Here is an 8,175-nt window from a genome sequence, read left to right on the forward strand (position 1 = left end):
TCCATAAATTGTGGACTTATCCGTTCTGTGCTTTCTATGTTTGTCCAGCTTATCAGTATGAATTAATTCTGTCTTGCTGGAAGCTCTGGGAAGCAGATTTACCCTCCACACGTTTAGTCAGGTGTGGAGATTTTTGTAAACTCTGCATGGATTTTTTGTAGTGTTTTATACTGACCGCACAGTATTCTATCCTGTCCTATCTATTTAGCTAGACTGGCCTCCTGTGCTCATCCTGGTTTCATTCTGTGTATGTATTTTCCCTCTCCATTCACAGTCATTATTTGTGGGGGGCTAATCTATCCTTTGGGGATTTTCTCTGAGGCAAGATAGCTTTCCTGCTTCTATCTTTAGGGGTAGTTAGCTCTTAGGCTGTGACGAGGTGCATAGGGAGAGTTAGGAGCATCCCACGGCTACTTCTAGTGTTGTGTTGAGCTTAGGGACTGCGGTCAGTACAGTTACCACTTCCTTCAGAGCTCGTTCCATGTTGCTCCTAGACCACCGCATCATAGCAGATATGCCACTAACAGGAATGACGCTGATGCAGACACTAACAATTCAAATCTCCCCCTTTTTATTTTTTCTGGGAGAATATTGAAGAAATGTGGCCCACTCTCATACAGTATATGTTCTGTGGCACAAAAATTGAGACAGGTGGCACACACAGGAGTGGCACTGAAGCAGAAATGCCAATCTTAATCTCCCACAATTTTTTTTTTCAGGGAGAATTTAAATGAAATCTGACCCAGTATTACACACTAGGTTTAATGTGGCACACAATTTGAGACAGGTGGCACACACAGGAATGGGACTGAAGCAGAAATGCCAATCTTAATCTCCCACTATTTTTTTTTTCAGGGAGAATTTAAAAGAAATCTGACCCAGTATTACACACTAGGTTTAATGTGGCACACAATTTGAGACAGGTGGCACACACAGGAGTGGCACTGAAGCAGAAATGCCAATCTTAATCTCCCACTATTTTTTTTTTCAGGGAGAATTTAAAAGAAATCTGGCCCAGTATTACACACTAGGTTTAATGTGGCACACAATTTGAGACAGGTGGCACACACAGGAGTGGCACTGAAGCAGAAATGCCAATCTTAATCTCCCACTATTTTTTTTTTTTCAGGGAGAATTTAAAAGAAATCTGACCCAGTTTTACACACTAGGTTTAATGTGGCACACAATTTGAGACAGGTGGCACACACAGGAGTGGCACTGAAGCAGAAATGCCAATCTTAATCTCCCACTATTTTTTTTTTCAGGGAGAATTTAAAAGAAATGTGACCCAGTATTACACACTAGGTTTAATGTGGCACACAATTTGAGACAGGTGCCACACACAGGACTGCCACTGATACAGATTTGCCAATTTTAATCTGCACTCTTTTCTTCTTCAGGGAGACTAGTGAATACATCTGGGCCACTGTATTACAGTATATTTTCTGTGGCAAAAAGTGGCTTGAAGAGATATAACGAAACAAACAAAAAAAAGGGACTGTCCTACAATTACTATCTCCCTGCAGTAATCTCAGCAATGTATGGCAGGCAGCAATAACAAGGAGTGGACTGCTGCACAAAAAAAGTCAACAGTGTGGACAAACAAACAAGGAAACTGTGCAGAAAGGAAGGAGCAACAGGACTTGTGCTTTGAAAAAAGCAGTTGGTTTGCACAGCGGTGTACAAACAGCAATGCAGCTATCTGGGAGCCTTCTAGGGCAGCCCAATGAGCTACAGCGCTGAGGAAAAAAAAATGTAGCCTCCACTGTCACTGCAAACAAAAGGTGGTGTTGGACAGTGGAAATCGCTACAGCACAAGCGGTTTGAGGGTTAATGGACCCTGCCTAACGCTATCCCTGCTTCTGACGAAGCGGCAGCATCCTCTCCCTATGCTCAGATCAGCAGCAGTAAGATAGCGGTCGGCGGGAACGCCCCTTTATAGCCTCTGTGACATCGCAGAAAGCAAGCCAATCACTGCAATGCCCTTCTCTAAGATGGTGGGGACTGAGACCTATGTCATCACGCTGCCCACACTCTGCGTCCACCTTCATTGGCTGAGAAATGGCGCTTTTCGCATCATTGAAACGCGACTTTGGCGCGAAAGTCGCGTACCGCATGGCCGACCCCACACAGGGATCGGGTCGGGTTTCATGAAACCCGACTTTGCCAAAAGTCGGCGACTTATGAAAATGACCGACCCGTTTCGCTCAACCCTACTGAGGACTATAACTTTTTTATCTTTTCGCTGATGATGCTGTATGACAGCTCATTTTTTGCGGGACAAGATGACGTTTTCAGCGGTACCATGGTTATTTATATCAGTCTTTTTGATCGCGTGTTATTCCACTTTTTGTTTGGCGGTATGAGAATAAAGCGTTGTTTTTTGCCTCGTTTTTTTTTTTTTTACAGTGTTCACTGAAGGGGTTAACTAGTGATATAGTTTTATAGGTGGGGTCGTTACGCATGCGGCGATACTTAATATGTGTACTTTTATTGTTTTTTTTATTTAGATAAATAAATGTATTTATGTGAAGAATATTTTTGGGGGGAATTTGTTTTGGAATTTAAAAAAAAAAAAATTTACACATGTGATTATTTTTTTTTTACACTATAACATTGCCCCAGGGGAGCCCCCTCCCTGCGCGATGCTTCCCTATACCGCCGGCACACCGCGATCATGTTTGATCGCGGTGTGCCGGGGGTTAATGTGCCAGGGGCGGTCCGTGACCGCTCCTGGCACAAAGTGCCAGATGTCAGCTGCGATATTCAGCTGACACCGGGCCGTGATCGACCACGCTCCCCCCGTGAGCGCGGCCAATCGCTATGACGTACTATCCCGTCGGTGGTCATACGGGCCCACCCCACCTCGACGGGATAGTACGTCATATGTCAGAAAGGGGTTAAGAAAACAGTAAGGCTGGGTTCACATTGCGTTGGTGCAGTCCGTTCAACACATGCATTAAATGGACTGCACCAACGCTAGTGCCTTTTAAAGATCGCGTTATGCGATCGCGATAGCGCAGATGCTCCACCTACACTATCGGTGATGGACCTGGGAAAACTGCAGACCGCGTCTGAGGGTCCGTCACAGAATGACAGCACATCGCTAACGCATGCCGATTATGACATGCGTTAGCGATGCGCTAAATAATGGCAGTCAATGGGTGCGCTAACGCATCCGTTACATAGCGTTAGTGCCACTGTGTAACGGATGCCGTCAGCGGATTGCCATTAACGCAATGTGAACCCTGCCTAATCTACATATCAGAAAAAAATGTTTCACGTTACAAAATAGTTTTTATTGAACCAAAATAATTTCACATGCGAAATAGAAACCAAAATATGAGCAGAAATTAAATGTGATTGATATTAGACTCTTGTTGATACGATTTTTCAGGGTTGTCCTTATATAGCATCCCACTGTAATCTACTGTCATTGAGTCATTCCAAAATCCCTGGTAGCAGTGTTCCATTACTTTAATGTCCTGGTGAAACCGCTCCCCTTGTTCATCGAATACATCCCCAAGATTTTGAGGGAGGAAATCTAAATGTGAATGCAAAAAGTGCATTTTCAGAGACATGCGACATCCAAGACACTGGTATGCATTTAGCAGTTCTTCAACATCTTCAACATATTCTGGAGATTTTTTTTTTCCTAAGAAGTTTTCACAGATCCACTTGATGTGTTTTCAAAATCTCAATTACTTATCATTTAGAGTTCCTTCAAACACATCATTTCTCATAAGCTCTCTGATCTGAGGACCAACAAATAGTTTTGCTGGTGAAATGCTGGAGAATTTCTGTGAAATGTACTGGAACCCTTGTGAATTTGTCTTTGCCATGGCTTTCACAAAGTTTTTAATCAATCCCAACTTTATATGTAGTGGTGGAAGAAAGATTTTTGTTGGAGCAACTAAAGGATTATGCTGGACATTGTCTCTACCTGGAGCATAGATGTTTCTCTGTCTCCAATCACGATGAACATAATGCTCTAGTGTATTTCTACTGTGCGAGAAACACAAGAAGCGGCTGTGCTCTGTGGGGCGACAGGGCTCTGTGGTATGGTGGTGGCGGGGCTCTGTGGTGGTGGTGGGGCTCCGCCGGCATTTTGTCAAAGCCCGGAAGCCCCTGCAGCTCCGTTGCTGCAATGCAGTGGCTCGGGGAAAATGGCCGCCGGGGGGTGGCGCAGATTCAGATCTCGGCAACGAGATCCCGTCCAGAGATCTGAGCCTGAGCATGCACCGCCCCTGACGACCATTTTGCTGGAGGCCACCGCACCGCATCGCAGCAACGGATATGCGGAGGCCTACGGGCTTTGACAAAACGCTGGCGGAACCCCACCGCCACCACACCACAGAGCACTGCCACAGCTGCACCGGCCTGGGAAGGGAGGCTGCATTGGGACCGCTGCCAATGGGACCCCTGCCACAGGATTTGTAAGTATATTCCTACCATTAGATGCACCCCCATTTTCCCCAAAAGATTTTTTGGGAAACCGTGCGTCTTATGGTTCGAAAAACACGGTACATACTCATCTTAACTTGAGGTCTCCATCTCTTCGCCAGTAGCTTCAGCTCCATAGTCTTCATATTCTACTTCATTTTCATCTAATCCAGACAGTGGTGGCACAGAAACTGGCAAGGTACCATCATGTGGAACTGGCCTAATCGCAGATTCAAGTTCAGGGTAATTAATCTTATGTTCGTTCTTTGTAGAAAAGTCCTTCAGTTTGACAAAACTAAAGTAGCAGTCATCACTATGATTTTTGGGTTCTCTCCAAATCATGGTAACAGCAAATTGCATAGCCACTTTCCTCATATTCAACCAGTCACGAAGACCATTTGAACAACTCAAGCATATCACATGAGGGGCTCAGCTTTTGTTTTGATCATCAAGTTGACACTTAAAGTATATCTGGTATATCTTTTTAATATAATGAGTGATTGAACGTACTTGGCCTTTTGTTGTAAAAGAACCATACACATAGCAGATTCTGTTCGGATGATTGATACACTGTCCGGACATTTTGCTCCTTTAAATCAGATCAAACAGTATAGTAAGTTCAGTTCAATGGTGGTGACAAACTAAAAAAAAATTGCAATGAGCTGACCGACTATTTGTAGATATTTTCCCAGAGATGTCAGAGGCAGCTTGTATTTAGAACTGATTTTACTGGAGTTAATCTGGTAGAGAACTATATACAGTTGTGAGGTAACATAGTAACATAGTAACATAGTTAGTAAGGCCGAAAAAAGACATTTGTCCATCCAGTTCAGCCTATATTCCATCATAATAAATACCCAGATCTACGTCCTTCTACAGAACCTAATAATTGTATGATACAATATTGTTCTGCTCCAGGAAGACATCCAGGCCTCTCTTGAACCCCTCGACTGAGTTCGCCATCACCACCTCCTCAGGCAAGCAATTCCAGGTTCTCACTGCCCTAACAGTAAAGAATCCTCTTCTATGTTGGTGGAAAAACCTTCTCTCCTCCAGACGCAAAGAATGCCCCCTTGTGCCCGTCACCTTCCTTGGTATAAACAGATCCTCAGCGAGATATTTGTATTGTCCCCTTATATACTTATACATGGTTATTAGATCGCCCCTCAGTCGTCTTTTTTCTAGACTAAATAATCCTAATTTCGCTAATCTATCTGGGTATTGTAGTTCTCCCATCCCCTTTATTAATTTTGTTGCCCTCCTTTGTACTCTCTCTAGTTCCATTATATCCTTATTGAGCACCGGTGCCCAAAACTGGACACAGTACTCCATGTGCGGTCTAACTAGGGATTTGTACAGAGGCAGTATAATGCTCTCATCATGTGTATCCAGACCTCTTTTAATGCACCCCATGATCCTGTTTGCCTTGGCAGCTGCTGCCTGGCACTGGCTGCTCCAGGTAAGTTTATCATTAACTAGGATCCCCAAGTCCTTCTCCCTGTCAGATTTACCCAGTGGTTTCCCGTTCAGTGTGTAATGGTGATATTGATTCCCTCTTCCCATGTGTATAACCTTACATTTATCATTGTTAAACCTCATCTGCCACCTTTCAGCCCAAGTTTCCAACTTATCCAGATCCATCTGTAGCAGAATACTATCTTCTCTTGTATTAACTGCTTTACATAGTTTTGTATCATCTGCAAATATCGATATTTTACTGTGTAAACCTTCTACCAGATCATTAATGAATATGTTGAAGAGAACAGGTCCCAATACTGACCCCTGCGGTACCCCACTGGTCACAGCGACCCAGTTAGAGACTATACCATTTATAACCACCCTCTGCTTTCTATCACTAAGCCAGTTACTAACCCATTTACACACATTTTCCCCCAGACCAAGCATTCTCATTTTGTGTACCAACCTCTTGTGCGGCACGGTATCAAACGCTTTGGAAAAATCGAGATATACCACGTCCAATGACTCACCGTGGTCCAGTCTATAGCTTACCTCTTCATAAAAACTGATTAGATTGGTTTGACAGGAGCGATTTCTCATAAACCCATGCTGATATGGAGTTAAACAGTTATTCTCATTGAGATAATCCAGAATAACATCCCTCAGAAACCCTTCAAATATTTTACCAACAATAGAGGTTAGACTTACTGGCCTATAATTTCCAGGTTCACTTTTAGAGCCCTTTTTGAATATTGGCACCACATTTGCTATGCGCCAGTCCTGCGGAACAGACCCTGTCGCTATAGAGTCACTAAAAATAAGAAATAATGGTTTATCTATTACATTACTTAGTTCTCTTAGTACTCGTGGGTGTATGCCATCCGGACCCGGAGATTTATCTATTTTAATCTTATTTAGCCGGTTTCGCACCTCTTCTTGGGTTAGATTGGTGACCCTTAATATAGGGTTTTCATTGTTTCTTGGGATTTCACCTAGCATTTCATTTTCCACCGTGAATACCGTGGAGAAGAAGGTGTTTAATATGTTAGCTTTTTCCTCGTCATCTACAACCATTCTTTCCTCACTATTTTTTAAGGGGCCTACATTTTCAGTTTTTATTCTTTTACTATTGATATAGTTGAAGAACAGTTTGGGATTAGTTTTACTCTCCTTAGCAATGTGCTTCTCTGTTTCCTTTTTGGCAGCTTTAATTAGTTTTTTAGATAAAGTATTTTTCTCCCTATAGTTTTTTAGAGCTTCAATGGTGCCATCCTGCTTTAGTAGTGCAAATGCTTTCTTTTTACTGTTAATTGCCTGTCTTACTTCTTTGTTTAGCCACATTGGGTTTTTCCTATTTCTAGTCCTTTTATTCCCACAAGGTATAAACCGCTTACACTGCCTATTTAGGATGTTCTTAAACATTTCCCATTTATTATCTGTATTCTCATTTCTGAGGATATTGTCCCAGTCTACCAGATTAAGTGCATCTCTAAGCTGTTCAAACTTTGCCTTCCTAAAGTTCAATGTTTTTGTGACTCCCTGACAAGTCCCCCTAGTGAAAGACAGGTGAAACTGCACAATATTGTGGTCGCTATTTCCTAAATGCCCAACCACCTGCAGATTTGTTATTCTGTCAGGTCTATTAGATAGTATTAGGTCTAAAAGTGCTGCTCCTCTGGTTGGATTCTGCACCAATTGTGAAAGATAATTTTTCTTGGTTATTAGCAGAAACCTGTTGCCTTTATGGGTTTCACAGGTTTCTGTTTCCCAGTTAATATCCGGGTAGTTAAAGTCCCCCATAACCAGGACCTCATTATGGGTTGCAGCTTCATCTATCTGCTTTAGAAGTAGACTTTCCATGCTTTCTGTTATATTTGGGGGTTTGTAACAGACCCCAATGAGAATTTTGTTACCATTTTTCCCTCCATGAATTTCAACCCATATGGACTCGACATCCTCATTCCCTTCGCTAATATCCTCCCTTAAAGTGGACTTTAGACAAGACTTTACATAGAGACAAACCCCTCCTCCTCTCCGATTTTTACGATCCTTTCTAAACAGACTGTAACCCTGTAAGTTAACTGCCCAGTCATAGCTTTCATCTAACCATGTCTCGGTTATTCCCACTATGTCAAAGTTACCTGTAGATATTTCTGCTTCTAGTTCTTCCATCTTGTTTGTCAGGCTTCTGGCGTTTGCGAGCATGCAGTTTAGAGGATTTTGTTTTGTTCCAATCTCCTCACTGTGGATTGTTTTAGAAATGTTCTTACCTCC

Source organism: Ranitomeya imitator, chromosome 3 (assembly GCF_032444005.1).
Source record: "Ranitomeya imitator isolate aRanImi1 chromosome 3, aRanImi1.pri, whole genome shotgun sequence".
In the NCBI taxonomy this organism is placed as follows: Eukaryota; Metazoa; Chordata; class Amphibia; order Anura; family Dendrobatidae; genus Ranitomeya; species Ranitomeya imitator.